The sequence below is a fragment of the Papio anubis genome, chromosome 9, assembly GCF_008728515.1.
Source record: "Papio anubis isolate 15944 chromosome 9, Panubis1.0, whole genome shotgun sequence".
NCBI lineage: Eukaryota > Metazoa > Chordata > Mammalia > Primates > Cercopithecidae > Papio > Papio anubis.
In genome coordinates this window covers 91,942,764-91,969,018 of record NC_044984.1, presented here as the reverse complement: position 1 = coordinate 91,969,018, position 26,255 = coordinate 91,942,764, and the positions used below count along the sequence as shown (strand labels likewise).

Here is a 26,255-nt window from a genome sequence, read left to right as displayed (position 1 = left end):
TGTGAGTTTTAAAGAACAAATTTGATGACGATAAAAGAACTCTGGATACAAATGTGGTGTCACTGATTTTCACAACATTCTATTTTTATAGCAATACACTTACATTATTCTGTAATTTTAAAAAGTTTCTGTTACTTGCAAAGTTCTTTTCTTTATTGGCAATTATTCCTAGGCTTTAGTGATAAAGTCAAATTCTAACTTTTATATATTTAAAACATAAATGAGCATCACAGTTACAACTAAATTGATAAATGTCCCCAAACACATTGATATGCAAACAAAATGTGGAAGTGGAGAGTAGAGAGGGGATATAGTTCTTTTGGTACTAACAGTGGGTGGTTCTTAAGAAAAAAGAATCATTTGTCTTACTGGGGCAGTCTAGACACAAGGAAATAGAGAGACAAAAGATAACAAAAACTAATTTTTATTATAATTTTCATTGAAAAAATACAGAAAATCAATAAAAATGAGCAGAGGTAAATAGTCAATATTAAAACAGTTCAAGCAAAAATAAATATACAGAAAACAGTAAAAGTGAACGTAAGTCCATAGTCAACATCAAACAGTTCAATAAAAAAATTAAACTATTGATCCAACCTAGGCACTTAGGCCACATATGGAAAGGAGGTGCAGCTAGACATTCTTGAAGCAGTCTTTTCTTTCTCAAAGGTGCTGCTTAGATCCAAGGTGCTGTTTTAGACTAACATCTGAAGGAAGGAGAGGGCAGAGGAGGGAGAGAAAAGGAAACAGGGGAGAAAATAGAAAGAGGGGAAGGAAGAAAAACTAATATTTCATGAGCTTTTAAAAAGTATGATGTTAAATACTTTGTTAGGTACCATATGCATTACTTCATTTAATCCTCACAACAGCCCTACAAGGTATTACTTCTCTTCATTTTAAAGATAAGGAAGGAGGCTCATAGAGTTTATATCATTTGCCCCAGGTCACATGGTTGATGTGGCAGAGAGATTAGAATGCAACTCCACTCCAAAGTTCTCCCACTTTCCTCCAACACCAGGTGTTCCCCATTGTACCACACCCTTACGTGGAAAACAACTCTTGGTGGGTTTACGGCTCTCAGGAGGAACTGATCTAGCCCATCCAATGTATACCTTTTTTTGGAGCTTGGGAGTAGAGAAATCTGGACCACATTTCCAAGAGGGCAAGTCTGATTTGTCTATTTCTTCTTTGTTTCAGAAGAAAGACCTCAACAGGTGGCGAAAGAAGGCATAGAAGGATTGAATGCTGCCTACCCGACTGGCGGGCTATTAATAGTTCCCCTAGAGCATATTTGTTAATAGAAAACGGAGAAAAATGTATGATAAACAAAAATGTGCAAACCTAAATGTGTGCATGTTAATCAATGATTACGAATATGAATCCACCTACATTCCTCAGCTGTCAAATCTAAGGATAAAGAAACTCAAAGGAACACCAAGCAGGTAGCAGAGCTATTCACTAAATCATGTCTCCATCACATTCACAGCTCCACAGGCTAACGTTCTCTATACTGATGGTCCCTTCTTAGTTGATGATTTTTCACAATGTATTTCATGGCTTCCATCCCTACATGAGACTTTATTACTATCACATAGGAATAAAAAGCCATAAAGCACTAGAGTGAATTTATCTTGGTCGGATGCAAAACTTATTTTCTTCACATGACTTCACAACAATTTCAAAGCTAACCAATCATTTCATGCTACATTAAAGAACATTTTAAACTGCACATAAGTGACAGGAAGCACACTTAAATTGTGACATCACGAATTAACAAGATTTTATCCTTCCACGACATTCTTAGCTACAAGGACCAGGAAACAAGACTAAGAGACACTCAGCGACATTCAGCCATTGAATTCACCAAAAACAAAGGACACTGAGGAGAATTCCTGGAGAAAAACTCATCACTTTGACATTGAACTTGGAAACACATACGGAAAGACAGAAGACAGACAAATCACTGATGCAAACTGAAACCAGAGGAATTATTTCAAGCCTCTTGCTCCAACTTCTTCCCCAGAAAGCTTTCTTACATATCCATGCCGGCTTTTAGACTTTTCATTTTGGGGCAGGTGGGGAGTGGGGATCTTGGTACCTGTTTGACTCTGTAAGCATTAAGCTTTCTCTACACCTAAATAACAAAAGAAAACAAAAAAAGCATAGCATACTAAGGGACCACAAGTTCTAACTGCTCACCTACAGCCTTTTATAGAGAGGCACCCCCACCCCATCGACAAAAGAGAGAATGATGCCAGAAACAATACTATGCACTGAAATCTCTCAGTGATCTAAATAACTCAGGTCCAAAGACCAAGAACATTCTTCATGCTGCATTAAAGTGACATTGCTCTTGGTATTATTAAAACACTTCTAAGTGGCCATGTTGAAACCCAATTCTCTGTACCACTGAAAACTCAATACCATAAATCCCAATGGTTTTATCTGGCCTTTCAAAAATAAACTTGAGGTGCCTATCTACCAGCTCCCAAAACAGCATTCCAGACTATTAAGCTCTGCCCTCTGCTTTATTTTTTTAAAATGTATTATTCAAATTCAAATACAAGAAACAAGAACTTGAGTTTGTCCTTAGGAGTAAAGGCTAGGTACGCTATTTCCATCTAGAGGTGACTACCATGACATCTTGGTTCATGTGAATCACAGGGAAGAGACTGGAAATAGTTAAATGAAAGGAAGTGCACACATAAATTCAATTATCATGCAGAAAACATGCAAATGATTTAAGCACTGCATCTGAAACTCTAGTTTATATTCATTAATCTCAGGTTGCACTTTTGAAGGAGAAAGACATGCTAATTGGGTCCAGATTAATGCACTCCCAAACCTCTCCAATTTGTTTTTAGGTGAGGGTTAAATGATATGTTTTAAAATAAACACAGCTGCTTGTCTGCCTCCACTTTCTACCTCCCAGACTCCACCTCTACCTCCTCCCTCAGCTGGCTCAGCTCTCCCCACTCGCTACCCCCGCAACACCCATCGCTCCTCTACCACATCTCTCCTTCCATTAGGGAAGGGGTTTAAGAGCCCTACCATTTTCCTTTTGAAAATACACTAGAAGAATAACACTGTTTCTTAGCCAGCTCAACACTTTCCCTTTCCCCACCAGCCACCAAACTCCAGAAAGAGTCAATCACATATCAAATCCTGCTGATGCTTAAATGGTGGCATCAAGAATGTGGATACATGGAAAGGCAGCCTTGCATTTGCTCAGGCAGCAGGTTCTTTCTACAAGTTTGGACCTGCATCCTTTGGATCAGTATTGAAGGGCAGTTTTAAAGTGTCAAGGCACATGCTTGCTGAAAGCCAACATTGCTGAAGGTTGGCATGGCAATCCTGTGACTGTTATGTGGGAAACTAGAGACTCAGGAGAGAACTTGGGGGTTTTTGTTGCTGTTCTTCCTCTGTGGCTCACTCAGCCAGCAAAAACTGGCACTGAGTGGAGGGCACTCAAAATGCCTTTCAAAAGGATCCCTTGCTTCCTTTCTCCCTCCTCCCTGACAAAATTAGCTTTAAATAAAGAAGAATGTTATTATTGATTAACTGACTGATTGATTTGATGTATTAAAACATTAGTTTGGGATGCACATTTTAGGAAGAATCTTATCTTGTGAGGAGTGAAGCTTTTGAAATAGTAAAATACTCGTTTCCTGGACCTGATCTTTAGAAAAATAAAACAAAGGAAGAGGAACTGTGGGCTACTGGGAGTAGACCCAGGCACGGAGCTGGGATGGAAGAAATCCTCTCTGAATGAGCAGCCACCAAGGAGTTAAACCAGGCACGCACACACACACACACACACACACATACACACACACAGCCTTCGAACTAATTTCACACTGAAAGTGATGTTTAATTTGAATCATGCTCGTCCCAAAGGGAAAAGGTTAGTCTTGTCACTTGACTCATATCCCCTCCCCTTCCTACTTTCATGTGAATTGAAAATTCAGATTCACCATTAATCATGATGTGACATGTTCTTTTTTCCCGTTCCAAAAATCAAATGAAAGCCTGGGACCACATCTGAGAACCCAATGGTTGGCTAATTCTCCCAACCTGCATTCACAACAGAGAGAAGACGAGAACAAGGGCACATACAGACACAGAGACATAAATTACTGGACGTGCACTCACAGCAATACACACAAATACGCACAGCTAGTAGCAGTCATTGGCTCGGATGACAGCCTTTCCATCTAAATTGATTTTTGCATATTTACAAACGTAAAATTAGTCATAGTAAATAACAACATGGGCAAGATTGATATTAAATCTGTCAACATCCTGACAAATGCTCTGAGCACTCTTTAGTTAGGAAATACACGTATGATAGTCATTTCTCCTAAAAGAGAAAATGATTATACGCTAACCAAACCCTAAGTACAAGCTAAAGATATTCACCTCATGTAGCCATTCCTCAACTAGCCCCTTGGCACTTGCTGGAATTATTCACAGCACGAGCTCTACTTTCTCATTTTCTGCTGACTCCGTGTGGGTAATTTCTTTCTCATGATTAAAAGTGAGCTTGGCAGATCCTTCAAAGCGTGGCTTTAGGTGTGTTGGGGCTCCGAGTGCATTCTTTGTCTAAGGCAGGTCTCCAGTAATTCATTACTGGACCATTGGATGAGCAGGTCAGGGGAATATTCCTGAACCTAAAATGATTTTTTAAAAGGAAAATTTTATAGATATCTTTATATAAACATATTTGTATACTGCAACATGCCGCTGACCAGATGAAATGAACTGTTTACCTTGGAAAGAATAGGTAGGCTTTTCTCTTCCAAGTAATCACTCCAGCCTTTCTGAATGTCATCCCAAAGCGATTCTGCCTCCTTCGACTTATCCAGCATCTGAGGTTGTGAGATAACCCTGGTAGCACTGGCCTCCTTCCCGGCCCCTTCATTATTAGCCTCCTGGTGGGTGAGATAGAATACAGTGAATGTAATAACCCTACTTCACACAACAGGCTTGCTCTCTCTTTTAAATGGAAAATCCCCTTATTACAAAACAAGGGGTGTTCTTTTTCTTCTACCTTTAAGTAGGACTGCCACATTCATTGCTTTTTACAAAAACGCAGCTGCTTTTTAAGCTACAGATAAATAGAATCTGCTAGGCGGTAATTCGACTCAGTCTGAATGCATTATTTTCTAAGACACTTTAGCGAGGGGCTTTTTATTATAAACTGGAATGAACAAGGAAAGTCCTTTTCTCTTCTAATTATGAATGTGCTTTGTTTCCTACTATTAACCTACAATGTCAGATTGATCTTCTTCTTCTTCTTCTTTTTCTGCAGTCAGTTCAATAAATCAACTTTTTTTTTTCTGGAAAATTAGAGGGGTAATGATTAAGTCTTCATGAACTTCAATGACAAAAATAAAAATAGCACATGGGAAAAGCAAAAGCTGAAACCATAAATAAAGACAATGAAGTGGCCCTCTGATGTCCAAGGTAACAAATCCTGTTTTGACACCAAAAGTTAAGATTAAAAGGATTTACTTAATTTTAATGAATTTAATTTTAATAAAATTAAGGTTTTCCAGGCATCTCATTATATTTGTTCACCTAGAAAGGATGAAGGTATTTTTAAAATAACATTTCTATATAGAGCGCCCAAATCACTCATGTTTGTTGTTTACTTGTTCATTATGGGTAACAGTTTGCAATGTAATCAGTCATCCCCACACTTCTAGAAGCAAATAAATGAAGAATTAAAACAGAAGAGGAAACACTGTGATAAAGCATATTCAATTTGAACTCCTGCAGACATTTCTTTAACTTCAAAGATAAACACTGAGAAAAATGGTGAGTTCCTAATAATATCAAAAGGCAGTCTAGAAACTGGAGGTTGGTTTAATTTTGATCCCAGTGTTGATATTCCTGACTATAATATTACAATAGACCATGGTGGTTATGATCTAGGTCTATAAGGATATATTGCCTTACCAAGGTGGGGGGCGGAGGGGAGGGAATCCCACAGGATATCAGTGGGGTTCCAATTAAGGAAAAATAAATACTGCCGCAGCCCTGACAGTAAGTGGAGATTACCAGTATATCACAGAAGCACAGGCAGGTGCCCCACTACTAAATTTACAGATTTAAAGCCAATGCTGTCATTTCCCTTCCTTCGGCAATAATAGAAAGCAAAGTGTTGAAGATGAACTCTGCATGGCAGAGTTTCAGAACAATTTACTCTGTTTGTTTATACAATTTTGAGTTTATTTCCAATAATGGTGAGAGTGGAAATCAAAGGGGCCTTACACAAAACACAAAGTCATTCATGAACCCTAAACTGAGATCACATGCATATTCGAAAGACCCCAGACCCAATGTATACGAGAAAGAGAGAGAGAGAGAGACCTCAAAATCATATTTGCATCTAAAACCATGCTGCCTTTATTGTGTCGTTCTGTGTGAACGTTTTTAAAGGGGATATTTATCACAGGTGAGATGCAGACCAAATTTTCAGAACACTCCCTCTAGGAAGAGTATATTTGCAGTAAGTGTTGGTGACAGAGCTTTTGAGATTCTACCACTCTGCTTAGATTTGAATCCATTTTCTATCCTCCTGTTACGCCTGGGAACAAATGAGGCCCGGTCAGGTTGCTGGCCTCAGTATCAGGAGTCTAAGTGATGCTCTGGCAACACAAAAAGCCCAGTTTACCCAGAATAAATAACCAAGCCCCTTCCCTGAGACACAAATTGAAGTATATTAGGCATCACTATAAGAGTGAAATTGAATCCCAGGGCATCGATATCTCCATTGAGCTAACGTCACAAAAATAAGCCTGCTCTAGCAATCAGGAATTTATGTTTGCAATATTGATGTGTGAGGGAAATAGAAAAAAAAAGTCTCAGCTGTATATCTGAAAAAAATTTAATTTCCTAGATATCCTGATACAGTAACACATTCTCTTTATAGAAACAGGTTTTACTGAGTTACTCACAAAAATATCTTTGGACATCTGCTATCCTCAATTCATTCTTTCTCCCTTTTAACCCTGAACAATCATTAACACAGACAAAAGATAGAAGGCAGATTTGAATGTGAGCTTATAAGGAACAGCATATAATCACCATACTCTGCTACCTGTGTTCATCTTTTAAGTTAATGAAAAAGTATGTGATGATAAGTAAGCCATTGGCCACAACTCTTAGCCCTTATCAAACTTCCAAAATAATTAAGTAAGTAGCTCTACTAAGAGCAACTCCATGATGAAGGAGAGTAAAAGACCTGTCCTTGTTGACCAAAACCCAATGGAATAGTGCTTTAACAACCTGGCCACATTTCATTCTGTGTTTGAGAAAAGAAAAATAAAGGCCAGGCCCAGTGGCTCATGCCTGTAATCCCAGCACTTTGGGAGGCCGAGGAGGGCGGATCACCTGAGGTTGGGAGTTCGAGACCAGCCTGACCAACATGGAGAAACTGTCTCTACTAAAAATACAAAATTAGCCGTGTGTGGTGGTACATGCCTGTAATCCCAGCTACTAGGGAGGCTGAAGCAGGAGAATCGCTTGAACCTGGGAGGTGGAGGTTGTGGAGAGCTGAGATCGTGCCATTGCACTCCACCCTGGGCAACAAGAGCGAAACTCCATCTCAAAAAAAAAAAAAAAAGAAAACGAAAAAAGAAAAAAAGAAAAATAAAGAGAAGGAGAAGCTAAGTAAGAAGAAAGAGGAGGAGGTGATGAAGGAAGAGGATAGAAAGGAGAAGGAAAAGGCAGAGGAAGAAAAATAAAAACACCAATGATTGCAACGAAGAGACTGTTTCATTCCTTTCTATGTAAAAATGATTTTCTTCATACAATCTCTCTCTCTAAGCCTCACTTTTTCTCCTTGTAAGTCGAAGATAGTTGTGCCTGTCTTATTGGGCTCCTGTAAAGATTAAGTGAAGTTGTATGAGTTACCTGTGATACACCCGGTAAGTAGTAGTTATCCAGTAAGAATCAGCCATTATTATTATTGGCACTGTTAATTAGGTGACCTATTCCCTTTGTGCCCCTCTACCTGATTCATTCCACAGCCATCTTCCAAACTCTAAGCACACCCAGCAAAGCAAAACAACCCCAGTACAAAGTGACCCCCAGCATCACTTCACTTCGTTCTTCTACCAGATTCAAATCACTTTTGCTTACAATGGGAAGTCTAAACATGGACTTTGTTTTACCTCCAGGTTCTGAAGCAAAGACAGTATATCTCAGAAATGAGAAAGAGGAGGCACTAAATGTGTAATAATTAGAGCAATCAGCTAAGCCATTCTGTGTTCTGAAAGGGTTTCATAGGTATAGCTAAGTTTTCAATTTATTAAGAGGTGGCATCCACAGGGAGAAAATGGAGTCCATTTGTTTTCAGAATTGTTGCCTTCCAATCCTGAATTTAAGTTAGTATGCACACCACACACATGGCTGCACACATACGTGCAGACATACACACAGTTGAATTAACAACATCTCAGGTGTACTGCAGCTCCACTCAAGAAACAGACAGCTTTAATTACTGCACCTGAAAGTCTTCACTTTTCCTTGACTAGTGATAAAAACATTAAGTTGCTAGTGATAAAAACATTAAGTTGCATTGCAAATATCAAGTAAATCTATTTGTAAAACTGCCAAGATACTCCATCTTTCCTAAACAAAATGCCATCTAATGACATCCAAGTCATAAAAGAACATCAGGACTGTGACTCTATTATTAAGACAGGTAAAATTTCAAATGATGAAATAGCAGCTTATTCTTAAACATAACTTGTTATATTCCATTTTAACTTTGACCAAAAACTTTAAGCACCTTGTTTTAAGTGAAAAAGACAAGCCATATTATGAAGATGAACTTTGGCATGAATATACAGTTTCTTCAGGAAAAAAAATACAGTGTTCTAAATATTAAAATTGTCTGCTCTTCACCTCCTTTTTCCAAGTCTATTTTCTAAATAGGGTTGTCTGAAATAATCTCATTTTTATAAAGTCAAGTATCTTATGATGATCAAACTTGATAATTAGTGTACAAGAAAATGCGAAATCTTAAAAGGGTAACTTCAAAAAGATTTTTTCATCCTGGTGGCTGTTTGCCCATGAACATGCCTTCCAAGCCAGAAAAAGGCTCCAGGCTCCACTGACCACAGGAAATTCCAGCCAAGATTCTAATCTCCTCTGCAGAAGGCAGTACAGAGGCAATGGATGGGAACAACACAGCAGAGAATGCTGTTGAATTTGGTAAGTCCTACAAATGAGGAAACACTGATATCTCCCCAGAATCACAGTCAACATGGAGACGCTCTAAATATAAAAAGTAAGACAAGTTTTTAATTTCTTGTCAAGGCTTCCTGACATCCAATACTTTCATGAGGTCAAGAAATGTGTCCCCAGCTTCTGTTTTCTGTTCTCCTTCAGGGAACACGGTGAAGAGGCTGCCCAGCTGCCTTTTAGCATGTCACACTTGGCTGACTCCCTTCCTTTCTAGGGGAGTATGTCTACTGCATTTGGACTCACAGAAGAAAAAGCAAAATTAATTTAACGTAAAAGAAATTCACATATTTTTGCCTCTTTAATATTCGAGAGAATGCCCATGGTTTGTAAGTTGAAAAAGTTTTACAGAATGAAGATTACTGAGGCATAAATCACATAGGTAAAAACTGAGATTAAGATGGGATGAAATCTAAAAGCTAATTAAATTCAACCAGGGCTTCTCAAAAGACAACATGCCCACTTATCTTCTTGTGCTAATATTTTATTTTTCAAGGGAGCAATAAGTGGAAAGTCGTCATGGTTGTAGATTCCACAGTGTGATCCTTTAGCAAGAACCTGAGAAGGGGGAAGAAAGATTAGATGCATGGGTTTCTGTGCCGAATGGATGCTGGGACCAAGATGCAAAGAATAGATAAGTTAGACCTTCGGAGGAACTAAATTTGAAGCCAGCCGGTAAAATGGATTGAACCTTATTACCTCTAGTCACTGAGAAATTCCCAAGACAGTTCGATGCAATTTGAAAAGGTCAGAAAAATATTTCCTGCACAGCATTAATGCTTCATGGTTTAAGGGTGTACATTTGTGAGATGTCAACTCTAATCATTTTTATTGACTTTGCTTTCCAGAGACAGACAGACGGTCTGTGAGGCAAGACCAATAGATAAGAGAAAGGCAATCTTATAAATGAAAATCTCTCTTATTTTGTTCTCTCACTTGTGACTGTGAACAATTCCAAATCTTGCCCATTTGAAGGGAAATTATACCAGCTTCACTGAGGGCTGACAGAATAGAAATGAAATCTAGGAAACTGTGGCTGTAATTCTAGTGAGATTACTTTATTTTAACTGCATTTATTTAGCCTCTACTATTTGCTAAACACGTGAAACGTAGATGATGTTGGATTTTAATCCAAGTGTGCATATTTAAAATGAAACACCATAAAATACACCAAAGCATGGATGTTAATTTACTGTCAGCATTTCCTTGGAGGGAAGGTTTCATGAAAGAAGGAAATCCACAGGAAAGGATAAACATTAAATGAAAGATACCAATATACGGTCAAGATAGTATTTCAATAAAGGCTGTATTGTCATTAGAGCTTTTCCAAATACAAAGAAAAAAGATTTTTCTTTTTACTTGAAATGAGTCTTGGATGCAATAAGAACCTTTTAGCAAATATGTTTACAGGTCTTTTGTTGAGGGGGACATGCAATTAAAGGTCAAAGTTGACTTTTTAGTACAGAATGGGATGATCCATTCCAGTCCTTCAAAGGTTTAATCAACATCTGACTTTTCTTTCTGTGTAATGCCATATGCTGTAGAGGCAAATACAAGCCTATTTACTCTTCTCTTACTTAGCACCAAGACCATAACTTTTCAATGGCCCTAGGCCGTATGCTTTCATATCACGTTCTGGCCCCATGAAGATGTCCTGGAAGATCACTGGAGCTTTTCAACTAGCAAGGTGTATTTTCTTATGGAAAGCCTTCATTCTGATCAATTCCATTCCTCACAATATTTAATAATTTTAAATTGTATCCTATAATCACTACTACCAGCAACAAAAGCAGCCAATAACAAAACAATGTTTCATAATATCAGGTACCCCAGAAAAGGGAAAGAGCAAAACCATTAGCTAGATGCCTAGATTCTTGGCATTGAGGGTAGAAATATCTAGCTTTTAATTGACTTTTTATTTCTATCTCACCTGAATAATTGATATTGGCTAGATACAAGTAATAATATTGTGTGAATCTTTAAGATTTTTACCTTTTGTGCTGTCTTAAGACTTTTTTTTTTTTTAATTAAAAGTGTTTACTAAAACTTTGTAATGATATACAGATCTCCAGTGAATCACACTGAAAACTTGAAATTGTCCACGTTTATTTTTGTAGGCCCTGTTTTATTGGCAGAAAAGTATCTAATGATTTTTGATTTCTACTACTTAAGTTATCCATAGGGATAAACTTTGAAACTTCTGCATAACCATTAATATGATTAATAATGATAATAATAACAATCCTAGAAATATTATTACTATTAAAAGTCATAATGACAATAGAAATTGTCACTATTGGCTGGGTGTGGTGGCTCACACCTGTAATCCCAGCACGTTGGGAGGCTAAAGCAGGTGGATCACCTGAGGTCAGGAGTTCACGACCAGCCTGACGAACACGGCAAAATCCCATCTCTACTAAAAATACAAAATTAGCCGGGTGTAGTGGCACATGCCTGTAATCCCAGCTACTCGGGAGGCTGAGGCAGGAGAATCGCTTGAACCCAGGAGTTGGAGTTGCAGTGAACTGAGATCACACCACTGCACTCCAGCCTGGGTGACAGAGTAAGACTGCATCTTCAAATGGAGCCCCAGATGCAGTCCATGACTAAAATCCATCGCGGACCCCTGCACCGGCCTGCTAGCCCATGCTCTGATGTTAATGACATCGAAGGCACTCCTCCTGAGGAAATCTCAACTGCACCACCCCTACTACGCCCCATTTCAGCAGGAAGCAGTTAGAACGGTCATTGGCCAACCTCCCCAACAGCACTTGGGTTTTTCTGTTGAGAGGGTGGACTGAGACACAGGACTAGCTGGATTTCCTAGGCCAACTAGGAATCCCTAAGCCTAGCTGGGAAGGTGACCACTTCCATCTTTAAACACGGGGCTTGCAATTTAGCTCACACCCGACCAATCAGAGAGTTCACTAAAATGCTAAGTAGGCAAAAACAGAGGTAAAGAAATAGCCAATCATCTATTGCCTGAGAGCACAGCAGGAGGGACAAGGATCAGGATATAAACCCAGGCATTCAAGCCGGCAACTGCAACCCCCTTTGGGTCCCCTCCCTTTGTATGGGAGCTCTGTTTTCACTCTATTTCACTCTATTAAATCTTGCAACTGCAAAAAGAAAAGAAAAGAAAAGTCACCATTAGTTGAGCATTTACTATGTGTGCATACTATGCAAATACATCATCTCATTTAGTCCTTGCAGTCAACTTAAGTAAACTTGATTTTTTTTTTCAATTAATATTACTCATGCAGGGAATGAGGCTTAGAGAGGCTTAGAAGAGATTGAAGTTGGTCAGAAAACTAGTAGGTATTGATGCTGGGACTCAAACTCAGGCTTATTTGATTTGAGTCTATATTATTTCAAAGCTTCAAGCTATTCATCATGCTCCAGGGGTATTACAGGACCAGGAGTGTCAACTGTTTAAGATCACACAGCATTTCTGAAGTTGAGTTAAGCCAAAGTTCACTGCTCATTTAGATTGAGGCATGACCACAACACATTTGCTAAAAGTCACAACCTGCAGCCACCTTTTAGAACTATGAGCTAAGAGCTGTTGATAGACATCTTTCCTGCCCTCATGGAACTTAGTTCATGAAGACAGTAATACACTCCTAGCAGGCTGCTTAATCAGGTTGCTCAACAGCACCCCACAAATTTTGGAGTCTAATTGCACACAGTTTCTTTTCTATTTGAATTATCTTTGAATTATGTTCTGAGATGAGCAAGAAAAGGCCATTTCTTCTCAGTTGGGGCTGCATTAAGCCAAATGTGCTAGTTCAATGAATTATTCTCCAAATACAACTTTGAAAGGTAAAAAAAGGTGTAGCTCTTTTGTTATTATCCCAGGCAGATAATTAGAATAAAAAGAAAAATGTGATGGGTCACATGGTTTAGCATACAAACCATTATAGGTCTTTTATTTTAACAAAATGCACTAAATACAGTCATGTTTCAACTGGTAAAATAACATTTTACCAATCATTTATTCTAACAAATCCACAAAATGTGTCCCCAGCGATAGTTCTTATTTACAGAGAGATTATGACCATAAGTGTTGAAATGCTGGTAGGCTGGTCTAGCACATGTTGTTCAGTTACCTGTCTTCACCTGACTTTTGTAGGCTCACTCTTACCCCCTTCTGTCTGGAGGAGAGCCTAGTTTGCTTGTCAGGACTCCTTTCAGAAGGAGACCTTTCTTCCAACTCTGAGAGCAAACTCTCCGACTAACAAAACTGTCTTGTAGTTCAAGAGGCACTAAAATGAACCAAGAGAAGAAATACCAGTTATTGAGTTGCATTTCTTACAGAATGAAGTCACTGCTGAGGTCTAAAAGTGAAAGCATTTAAGAGCAACAACAAAATAGAAAGGGATTTAGGTGCAGCTACTGAAAGGTAGAGGAATGAGTAAAGAGGAGGCTGGTACACAAAACGAACTTAAACCTAGTGTACAAATTCCTCAGTGTTGTTGACTCCTTGCTTAAGAACAGAGTAGGGCAGAGAATGATACAGTAGAGGGTGAAATGATGCCCTTTATTTGTACCCCTGAAGGGCTTTGGAACAAAAGGAGTCCGATTCTCAATCAAGGGAGGAATGATAAATGCCCTCCAAGGTAAACTAGGAATCTTAGGAATTCACGTCAAGGAATCCATTTTTAAGCTTTGATTTCTTTAAAAGATGATGCCTGAATAAATATTTTATGTCAGGTTAATTGGCTAATTTTATTTTATTTTTAAAATAACAACCTACTTTCAAAATAGATTACGACTTTATTTAAAAATCTCTGTAATAAAAGTTCTGGAAGAAAACATTAAGCTGGTTTATTATATGAGATTTCTATTTTATCTGATTCTTCCTCTATGCACAAACTCAGCTTCAGTCCTTAGTATCATTAAAATTAACTTCCTAGAAATGATACAAAGGAAGGATAACATACAATTAAAATGCAGTATTTATAGCAATCGAAGCAGGTAACACACCTCAGAGACTGGGGAGAATGAAAACAGCTTTTCCTTTCTCTTCTTTGGATTAAAGGTAATAATTTAGCGACTTCTTACAACCTATGACTAGATTCTTTATTTCAATCGTTCATCCAACATTTTAATGTAACAGTGTTAAATATTCTGGGTAGCTAGCTGTCCTTCTCAAGAGGATTTTGGTAGCATGCAACTCAAATGTTATCCCAGTCCATTTTCTGCAAATTACAGGAATCTCCAGAGCATAGTCTTTCCTATGTGGGGAGAGAGCATGGCTTAAATTTTTCTGAATAATTTTCAAAATCAAATTTGAAAGTTTTTATGAGATATGATCCTCCCTGGTGGGTGATATGAAGCATAACCTAAGGGACAAACATGAAAATAATAAGCATAAAACATATTAGCATATAGATGCCTTTGAAATAATAAACAGCAGAAACCAAAAGGCTTATCCCCAAAAGAAACTTATGAGAAAATAGGAAATTAACGTACACTTCTCGCATGACAACCCTAGCTTGAAAGCCAAATAGAATACACTTATTCAGTGAAGAGTGGAATGGCCAGAGAGATGGAGAAATAACCCCCAAATCAACTCGTCTTTGTTCTTTTTTTTGATCATTATTACCACATCAATATTCTCTATTTATCCTTCACCTCATGCTATTCCTTTCCTCCTTTAAACAGAAAAATAATTAGCAGGAAAATAAGAATTTTCCTTTTGCTTCCTCTATGAGCCACTACCAGGTAGACAGATGGAATATTCTCTCTTTTTTATTTTTATTTTTTTCTTCTTTATCTACCTTTCTATATTGCCCATTGATGGCATACAAAAGGCAGGGCTTGGTTATTCAATTACCAAGAGGACTAAGGAGGTTTAGTGGAAAATGAAACAGAACTTAGTCTTTTTTAAAAAAAAAAACAACAATGAGCCATGAATGCCATTAACGCTTTTTCTATTTAAATTGGTAGAGCCTCTCAAGATAATAAGAGAGCATATTGTGGTGTTATAGAAAGAATATGGTCTTTGGAGTCAGCCTCATTTAAGGGTTCGATCTGAGTAACTTTAGAAAAGTTGATTTGACACAATTAGTCAAGTTTTCTCTTCTATGAAATAGTGATAATGTTGTCCACTTTTCTGGGTTGCAACAATTAGAAGTTATATATGTAAGCTACCTGGAACAGAGTCAGTGCTCAATAAAGGTAGCTCTATTCACCTGGATGAATGGATCAATGACATTATATAGACTCCATAAATTTGCAATTCTAGAAAAGCCAAATGCTTTCCCACTTGCATTTTGCATGTATGTGAATGAATGTATGGCTCCAAAGACAGTTATGAAGGAGAGATGCCACAAAGTATGATGCTATGTTCTAGATCCATGGTGGCATGGGATTGCGAAATAGTTCCAACTGCACTAGGAATAATAAAGTCGAGAAAATAGAGATCCTGTAGAAATATTTTATCTCATGAAGCCAAGAATGGGGCTTTAAATTTAACTTTGCAACTACTGACAGGAATCTATGAATATTTTATGTGATTCCAGGAAAGTGAGAATTTGCTAACTACATCTTAAAATATCTGACACAGGTGAATTCCCTCAGCAGTTTCATGTGGGATTGTTGAAACAGAATATTCCTATATCTGGACACTATGGACATTATTTCAGTTCTTTTAATTAATTAGTGAATTAATTAATTTGAGACAGAGTTTCGCTCTTGTTGCCCAGGCTGGAGTGCAATGGCGTGATCTTGGCTCACCACAACCTCTGCCTCCTGGGTTCAAGTGATTCTCCTGCCTCAGCCTCCCAAGTAGCTGGGATTATAGGCATGTGCCATCACGCCCAGCTAATTTTTGTATTTTTAGTAGAAATGGGGTTTCTCCATGTTGGTCAGGCTGGTCCCAAACTCCTGACCTCAGGTGATCTGCCTGCCTCAGTCTTCCAAAGTGCTGAATATTTATTTTTAATGGCCATCAATACAATATTTAGAACACTGAGAAAGGGTGCTTCACCAATGATACCATTTGATATTCTCCATTTGTTTTTAACATTAAACTTTTGATTGATACTAATTACTTAACAAACATTGTATGTTTTGGTCTCTTGGCATATACAATGGGAAAGAAAACGTTTATTACAAAATGCCGAATTCTATAGGTATTTGAAAATCAAACTTGGTTTATTTCACTTTGTTCTCTTTCTGCGGAGCACTAGTCTTGAACCTACCCTTCATTAACGAACACCTGCTTATATGTCAACATTTCCATTTCTATCAAAATTGACCCATCTATTTCTTTAATGTTTATGATTTCTCATCAGTATCTCAGACACTGCTGATAGATAGTAATGAGATTGGAACTGGGAAAAAACTAAGAAAGAAAAACCTTCATAGATACATTTTCTTGACACCTGAGCTGCCTCATTGAGTTTGTGAAAAGCATGTTGCTGAGAAAGTTTTGACTGCTCTGCATGAACAGAGTAATGGTTCTATGTTTACTTTTTCCTGTTTAAACTTACCTCATTGGGTCTACACCTTGAGACAGACACCATGTGAATCGTATCCTTGCTGAAAGTCCTTTAATCCTCATCTTTCTTATTCACTCAGGCCTAAGAGAGGCCTAATTTATTGCCCTTTGGGGCTAATTTTAAAAAGAATGTTTAGAAAGATATACCCCAGTAAATAAACCAAAAGCTACTTCTGGCTTTCAGGCTTTGAGAATATTTTGATTGCCCATATGCTCTCTGAGAATGGCTCTTTTGGCTATAAAAGAAAAGATTCTGTTTCATGAATTAAGTGAATACATATTTATACAAAATGTGTATTCTTAACTCTCTGCCAGTGATTTGGTATGATAAAACATACTTTTTTTCTGAAAACTGTAAAGGACTTGAAGTTCTACCAATGTTCCCTTAAGGAGATTTCAACTTCTTATGGAACCTCGTTTGAATGCTGATGATGTGCATATATATATATATATATATATATATATATATATATATATATATATATATGTTTCATAGTCTCTCTCAGAGTTCAAAACCACTCAAAGTGCATAGTAGGTTTTGACTATCATATTATAGATTTTGACTAATTATAATTAATTAATAAATAGTAAGGCCAGACTTCCTGCAAACTCTCAAATCTTTTTGTTTTGTTGATGTTCTCAAATCATTCTTTCAAAAGTTTCTGCTGTCAGATCTTAGTGTATGTTAGAGCTTGAAAAAATATCTATTGCAAGGGATAAAATGAAAATAAACCTTTTCAAGTCAATCTCCATTATTTATTTTAAAAATTCAATTGCTAGACTTTTTCCATTTGTTTTTTTATGTGATCATAATATGTTTTCTGCATCCAAATTGGAAGGAAGAGGTTAAATTGTCCCTGTTCACAGACAACATGATCTTATTTATAGAAAACCCTAAAGATTTCACAAAAAACCTGTTATAGATAATAAACAAATTGAGTAAATCTGCAGGATACAAAGTTACCATATAAAAATTAGCAGTACTTCTATGAACTAATAAACTATCTGAAAAAGAAATTTTTAAAAATCCCATTTATAATAACTATAAATAAAATACTCAGAAATAAATTTAACCAAGGAGGTAAAAAACCTACACACTGAAAACTATGAGACATTGACAAATGAAATTAAAATAGATAGCCCATATTCATGGATTGGAAGAATTAATATTGTCAAAATATTCATGATCTACAGATTCAAAGCAATCCCTATCAAAATTCCAATGGCATTTTTACAGAAATAGAAAAAAAAATCCTAAAATTTGTATGGAACCACAAAAGATTGTGAATAGCCAAAGCAATCTTAAGCAAAAAGAACAAGGCTAGAAGCATCAAACTACCTGACTTCAAAATATACTACAAAGCTATAGTAATCAAAACAGCACAGTACTAGCATAAAAACAAATGCATAGACCAATGGAATAGAATAGAGTGACCAGAAATAAACCCACCCATTTATGGTCAATTTATTTTTGACAGAAGTGTCAAGAATACATAATGAGAAAAGAATAGTCTCTTTAAGAAATGTCAAGAAAACTGAACATCCACATGGAGAAGAATGAAAGTAGGCCCTTATTTCAAACCATATACAAAAATCAACTCAAAATAGATTAAAGACTTAAATGTAAGAAGAGAAAATGTAAAACTACTAGATTAGAACATAAGGAAAAAGCTCCATGACACTGGTGTATGTAATAAATTTTTTTAAAATATGACCCCAAAGCACAGGCAACAAGAGAAAAAATAGACAAGTGAGAATACATCAAATTTAAAACCTTGTGCACAGCAAAGGAAATAATCAACAAAATGAAGAGGAAACCTACAGAATGGCAGAAATTATTTGCAAACTATACATGTGATAAGGGGCTAATATCCAAAATATATAAAGAACTCCAACAACTAGTAGCAAGAAAACAATCTGATTTAAAATTGAGCAAAGCACCTGAATAGACATCTCAAAAGAAGACAGATGAATGGCCAACAGGTATATGAAAAGAGGCTCAACATCACTAATTATCAGACAAATGCAAATTAAAACCACAATCAGATATCACCTCAACCTGTTACAGTGGCTATTATCAGAAAAAAAAAAGACAACAGGGGTTCTTTTGGATGTGTAGAAAGGGGAGTCCTCTCACACCATTGGTTAGAATGTATATTAGTATATCCATTATGGAAAACAGTATGAAGATTCCTCAAAATATTAAACATAAAACTATAATATAATCCAGCAATCCCACTACTGGGCTTTTTTCCAAATGAAATAAAATTCATATGTCAAAGAGTCAAAGAGATATCTGCATTCCCATGTTCATTGTAGCATTATTGACAACAGTCAAGACAAAGAATCAACCTAAGTGTTCATCAACAGATGAATGGATAAAGAAAATGTGATATGCATACACAGTGTAGACGTTATATACACATATTATTATATTATTATTATTATTTCACGATAAAAAAAGAATAAAGTCCTGTCACCTGCAGCAACATAGATTGAATTGGAGGTCATCCTCCAGTTGACCTCCAGTTCAATCTTTCTATGCCTGGCTATTTCATGTTAAGTGAAATAAGTGAAATAAGCCAGGCACAGAAAGACAAACACTGTGTGATCTCACTTATATGTGGAATCTAAAAAAGTTTAACTCATAGAAAGATAGAGAAAAATGGTGGTTACCAGGAGCTGGAGAGGGTTAGAGGTTGGAGAGATGTTGGGCAAAGGATACAAAATTTCAGTTAGATAGAAGGAATTAGTCCAAGAGACCTATTGTACAATATGTGACTATAGTTAATTGCTTGCCTGAAAAATCACTAAGAGTAGATTTTAAGTGTTCTCACCACACACAAAAAAGATAAGTATGTGAGATAATGTATATGTTAATTAGCTTCATTGAACCACTCCCCATGTATACACACATATTTCAAAATATCATGTTGTACATGATAAATATATGCAATCTTAATTTGTCAATGAAGAATTTTTTTTTTACCTTTCACCACCATAAAATAGACACAAAATTTACTTTGGCATCAACATTTCCTTGATTTTTTATTATTATTTTTTTTCGAGGTGGAGTCTTGCTCTATCACCCAGGCTGGAGTGTAGTGGTAAGATCTCGGTTCACTGCAACCTCTACCTTCCAGGTTCAAGCAGTTCTCCTGCCTCAGCCTCCCAAGTAGCTGGGATTAGAGGTGTGTGCCACCATGCCCGGATAATTTTTGTATCTTTAGTAGAGACGGGGTTTCACCATGTTGGTCATGCTAGTCTCAAACTCCTGACCTCAAGTGATCCACCCACCTCAGCCTCCCAAAGAACTGGAATTACAGGCGTGAGCCACCGCACACAGCCCATTCCCTTGATTTAAAACATAGATGTGAAAGACTAGATCTTCCCACAAAAAAGTATTTTTCAAATATTCTTAGTGACAGGGAAAAATTGAAAGTCCTCAAAAATAGCAATGCACCTCAGATATAAGCCCTTCAAGGATAATGACAACCAAATTATCAAATTTAGGATATACATTAAAAATAACAATAGTTGATGGTAATAATGATTGAGGCATATCTCCTTCAGCTCTACTTAAGTCATCCTCTTAATAGTTCCTACTTTCTTTTTGTGCCAGTGATGACTAAACACTCAAAATTGCACCAGCAGGCAAATCCTTCCTGTTATCTGAAGTGTTTATGTCACTTGATGAACTGTTGTTTACATAAGAAACTGGCATATTCCCATTTCTCATCCCATCCTGTGACACAAGTAATTTGTAAAAAATGTGCCCTATCCATCTCTTCTTCCATTCTAAAGCTCTTAGACATATTTATGTGGAGTCATAGGCAAACTGCAGTATTAGAAATATGACTAGAAGTTGCTAATCCCTAGGATTTTGTCCTCATCCAATCCCATGAACTGCCATATTTCTGCCCTTGACATTTTATAGTCCTAATGAAAGTGCAAATATCCCTAGCCCTATCCCCTGATTATTTGCTTGCATTTCTACTTGCTAGAAAAGCTTCAGGGTAACTGGAAGCCAAAAACTGGGAGCCCTTTCCAAAGACGCTAACTGAAGGTGATAGAAGAAGAGATACAGGAGAGAATATTCACATTCCTTAAGGTCAAGCTAATGACTGATTAGTTTAAAAATATTGTTCTCTGAGGGTGGGGCATATCTGCAGGGTTTATTCAAAATTATCCATAGCATTAATAATCCCACAAATCTCTTATTTATCATTGTCAAGGACATCTAAGAGTCAGAGTCTACATATTAGATCTGTCCCTCACCAGCTCCATGATGTTCCCTCTATACTTGTAATGTAAACCACTGTGGACTGTGGAAAGAAGAAAACATATGTAAAGGTGAATTATAAAGTATTTCATAAATGTTGGTACTATTCTGGGGAGATATGATTATCATGGTGATGATGATGGTGATAATGATGGTTGCTAGTTGAGTACCAGTTGCCTTCATAACACAGTATATGAAAGGAAAAATATGAGGAAATAGACTAGAGAGAGCCTGAAGTGCAAGAATGTAATTTAATGTAAATGTGATTTTGATGATCTGACCCAGAATGGGAAGAACCATGGGCACATCTAAAAGGTCTTGTGAAAAATGATTCTCTTCAATTATCTTCCATGTATTGAATATGTTTACAAATAATAGATACCTATTAATAGATGTCATTTATTGGAATTTTTTACCCTGTACTTTGTACTGCTAAGTACGTTGCATGAATCATCTTATTCTGTTAGTGGGTGCAGAAATTGATATTCTATCATATTAGGTAATAAATACATATTATATAGAAGGAATCAATAAGATTATATAAACCCTCAAAAGTCATGTGATTTTTAAATGGGATTTCATGAAACTGATTAATTCAGGAGAAAAAGAGATACAAGAAAATTGATTTGACCATCTGGACTGATTGGAGTAGGTTGCAGGGAAATGAGTTGATAAAATAATATTGCTGTGTGGATGGACAATAGGAAAAGTTTCAAGGAAATTAATAGGTAATGAACATAATTTACAATTCTAGGAAAGATATGGTACCTACCTCTGGCTATAGAACTCGATTCCCCCAGTACACAAATACACCCCTGAAAATTGTGCCATTCTTCTGAAAACTTAGCCATTACATTGTACATACTGTCCACTCTCTGATTACCTATGTGTCTAGAGGTGATTTTCACCAGTTTTTAAGGAATTTACAATTCTGGCACTAACCTAAGACAAAGCCTACATCATCATGTGGGTTCTCTGCTGAGGTTTACAAACTAATTTTTACTATTAGGCTAACCAAACCCAATTGTGCAGGCACAATTGTTACTAAAAGTTATATAATATTTCTTAACTTCAAATCTAAATCTGATTATTCTATCACAATTTGTATTAGTAAGAATGACCTTGAGTAACCATGAGTAAGCCAAGATAAAATCCCCAATGCCGGCTTTCCATTGATTTTGACAATATGCTTTGGGCTTGTTAATGCAATATTTTAACTAGCGTCAAAACCTGGAGTGTTTATTTATAGCATTAGTCTTTTAGTCTCCTCTTCTTTCTTTTTGATAGAAGGAGGTAGGCAAATCACTAAGAGATATAATACAAAATAGGAAAAGTGAATGCCTCTGCAGATTCCTACTTCTTAGAATAAAATGGGAATAATTATCTTTGCACCACTGGGCTAAACTGAATTGCATATTTAAGAATAGCACAAAACTAAGAGATCATGGTTATAGGATGGCTTTCTTTGCTTACTGAAATGATGGATACATTCCTGAGATGACTTATTTTCAGACCCCAGAAGCCACATTTTTACAACACGAGATGTAGAAGATCATACTGGTGAGTTTGAATCCTGGCTCTATCAGGTAGGATTTGTGCTTCCATTTTCCATTCATAAAAAGGGGAGAATAGCAGCCCCCACCTCAAAGAGTTGTCAGAATGAGATGTAAAGTACGAGAACAGTGTCTGGCATATAGTAAACATTATATAAATGTTAGGCAGCAGCAGGAGCATTATTCATAGTCATAAGCACATCATTTAAGAGACAAAAGAAAACCTCCATGTTATGCCAGCTTCAGCACAAAGGGAAGGGAATTAAATATGATTTCACTATCTCAGTGATTGTGAATTTATTCATTATCATATATAGAGTGCTCATTATGTGCCAAACACTAAAGTATGAAGCAGGGCAGAAAAATTGCCAGTCCTTATAGCATTTGCTTTCTAGAGGGGATGATAGACAACCAACAACTTTATGGTATAAAGTCTTGTAGTGGTGAGAACTATGGAAAAAACTAAAAGGAGGTAGAGAAATGCAAAATGGGCTTTACTCTGTCCTCGTATTCGACTGTTTTTGACAAAAAGGCTTGGTGCGGGCCCTGCTTTCCTCCTGGAAGGAATGCTCGTGCTGACATTCTAAGTAACTGCTTCACTGAAATCCCAACCATTTGGATGCAACAAAAATAATCCAGCATATGAGCACATCCAGATAGACATATGTACACTGGTTTTTTAAAATGTAATGTGTATGTAATTTCCCGAATGGCTGGTTGTCACATCCATCTGGTCTTATTTCCATAGCACTTGAATGCACCACGAGGATATAAACCCTAAAAGCTAGAAAACAGAATTTAAATACCCAAACACATACGAGGTGTGTTTTCAAAAGCAGCAGACCTCAAGTGAACACTGTGGTAACTTCATTAACTTCTCAGCCACAGTTGAGAGTAGCTGAGACTAAGCATAAAGGCCACAGAACATAAAAGACATTCCACTGCAGACCTCATTAAGTGGACTTAAGAGAAGCTTGACAAGCTAATGACAAAAATCTAATTTGGACTTTCTGGATGTAAGAACCCTGAACAAGTCCAAACACACTGAAACTCTGCCATGCGTGCTATCTGAAAAGGCAACAACCCTACATCAATTAGGGCCATGTAGTTCATGAATCAAAGCCCCAGGGATGGATGTGGTCCTCTTCAGCCACACTGAATAGGAAATCATATTCTATGTGTTTTGGAGTTTGGGCTCTGGTCCTATTTAAATTGCACAGATGTTGCAGGTTTCTAAATTAACAGTGGTCCCCAGGGATGTGTTCATCAGGCTGCATATATTGAACAAAGACTAGATGTAGACACCACACTGTACAGAAAACATTTTTGGCATTATTTTCTCTTTTTCTAGAAGTCCTTTCCTGTTTCTAAATTCATCAGCACCTGTAGAGTCCAGGCCAAGTGAGATTGCATTATTTCCATGTCATATTAAAATTATCTAGTTGCTTCAGGTGTGTTTATTTCACTCCCCAACTACTTGTATATCCCTTGAGTGGAGAAGCACAATAATAATAATAGTAGCAGGACTTGTGTATGCCACGCACAAGGGGCAGTACCTTGCAAATAATAATTCTCATATCGATCTTATGATCAACTCAATTTTATAGACATGGAAGCTAACATTCATATAATTGTTCCCAACTCTAATTAGTGGAGAACCAAGGATCTAAAATCAGGCTACCTGACTTCCAAGCCCACATTCATATTCCACTACCTAATGCGAGAAGGAATAAATGCGTTGAAGGAATACATGAATGAAAGTGTTCCTTAATATCCATAGAATTAAACGACAAATAATTTATTGGCTAATGATATCATTGTTGCAATAAGCATATAGTAATTATTATAATAATAAGGAGAGTTCTTTAGGATCCTTGAAGACATTGTGCCTGCATGTTTTATGTTCCTATAGTGCCTTTTCAATAGCTCACATACAGAAGGTATTTGTAAGACAATTGTTAAATCAGTAAAATATATTAATCCAATGGCTTCCTTGGGTCATTTTCTGTTTCCTATACAAAACCCCTTATAAAAAGGAAGAATCTTCTTAAAAAAAAAAAAAAAAAGCTGGCTCCATGTGCTAATTTCTTAAGAAATCTCTAGACGTTTTACCATGTTTAGATCTCTGGGCTTCTGTCTGAACATGAGGGAGACTTAAGTTCCTGGTTCCAGCTTTTCTAACTCACCTACTCCATTTTCATACAAGTCCTATTAATAAGAGGGGGAATGAGAATGTTTAACTGTTGTAAGGAAGGCAGTGAGTCAGAGTATCTTGATAAAGGTTTACTGAGGAGAAACTAATTCTATCCACCTTTTGAAACCTGCATTTCTTAATATACTCATTTCTGTGCCCTACACTTAAATGTAGTATTATTCACTTAAGACATTTTTGTTTGCCAATATTCCATGGAGAAATAGAATTATTAGCTTGTTTTTCCAAACAGTCTGGAAAAAGACTCAAGTGTATTTTCTTACCTTCATCTTTCCTGTTTTCACTGAAGTAATACCAAGTAAATCACTTAACATCTCTGTGTATTTTATAGAAAATGAATGCAATATCACTTGTCCTGTCTTGCTGCTGTGAAAATCAAATATGATAATGTGTATAGAATTATTTTTGAGCTATGAAGTGTTGTATAGCTGCTAGAAATCATTAGAAAATAAAAAAGCCAGAAGTGTATGTACTATATACTTTCAGTAAGCCAAGTATTTAATTTTGTCCTTATATAAACGATATATGTATGTGTACAAAACACATACATATACACCTGGGACAAAAATAGACTTGTGTATCTATCTATCTATCTCTATCTAATTTATGGATACACTCATGCTGATTGGAAATTTTAGTGCATAAAGGTTTAAGTAAATTAATGAATGCTGGATTTTAAAAACTTCTCTAATTGCCTCTGTTGGTTTCTAACACAGAGCTACTGTACTTTATGCAGTAATTACAGTTATTATTTACTGAGTGTCAACTTGATGTTAGGCATTGTGTTAAGGCATTTATATACATTATCTAGTTCATTCACAACACCACTATAAATAGGTATTATTTTCTTTCTTTTCCTGATGGGTAAGCTAAGGTCCAAAAGATCTAGGAAAATGCCTCCCAGTCACACTGCTAGCAATGACACAGGCAAAATTTGAATTTAGGTCTGCCTGTCTACAAAGCTTTGCTTAGCACTTCAAGTCCCATTTGTCTGAAATTTGCATTAATCCAAGTGTATATTAATCCATGTGCTATATTTTTCAGGGAACAAGTTCAAATGAATTCTATTCTTTGTGAAATGTTATAGAGTTCCTTAGTATCCATAGAATTAAGCCAACCAAAAATATACATCTTTTTCAAAAACAGCTTTAAATTTTTTAAAATATCTTCAGGTGGTTTATGGCCCCTGGGTCCAGGTAATATACTGATCGTAAAACATAGGTGATTGACAGTTAAAAATGGAGTTAATGGTCATAGTTTTTATTCATGGTAACCACTGTTCACTTTCTTAGCACTTCAAGTGTCCCTACTGTGTGCACACCACTACAACACTACTCAGTGGTAAAGCTGTGGCTGTGGTTAGGCGGAAAGTTAACAAAGAAATAGGCGATTTCCCTCAATGTGCCTACAATCTATCCTTTGGAAAGGAAATCAGGATACACCAAG

The 26,255-nt window shown here is 36.7% G+C and overlaps 1 long non-coding RNA gene across 13 annotated transcripts in view; it reads right to left on the bottom strand.

Moving 5' to 3' along the window:
- Window positions 1-408: 408 nt before the first annotated feature.
- Window positions 409-26,255, bottom strand: part of LOC103875997 — a 101,437-nt gene continuing 75,590 nt past the window's right edge. For all 13 annotated transcript variants that reach the window (XR_635025.4, XR_004176170.1, XR_002515803.2 and 10 more), the window contains 2 exons: window positions 4,770-4,931; window positions 409-4,670 (listed from right to left, as the gene is read on the bottom strand). This is a non-coding gene — a long non-coding RNA (uncharacterized LOC103875997). The remainder of the gene's footprint in view (window positions 4,671-4,769; window positions 4,932-26,255) is intronic.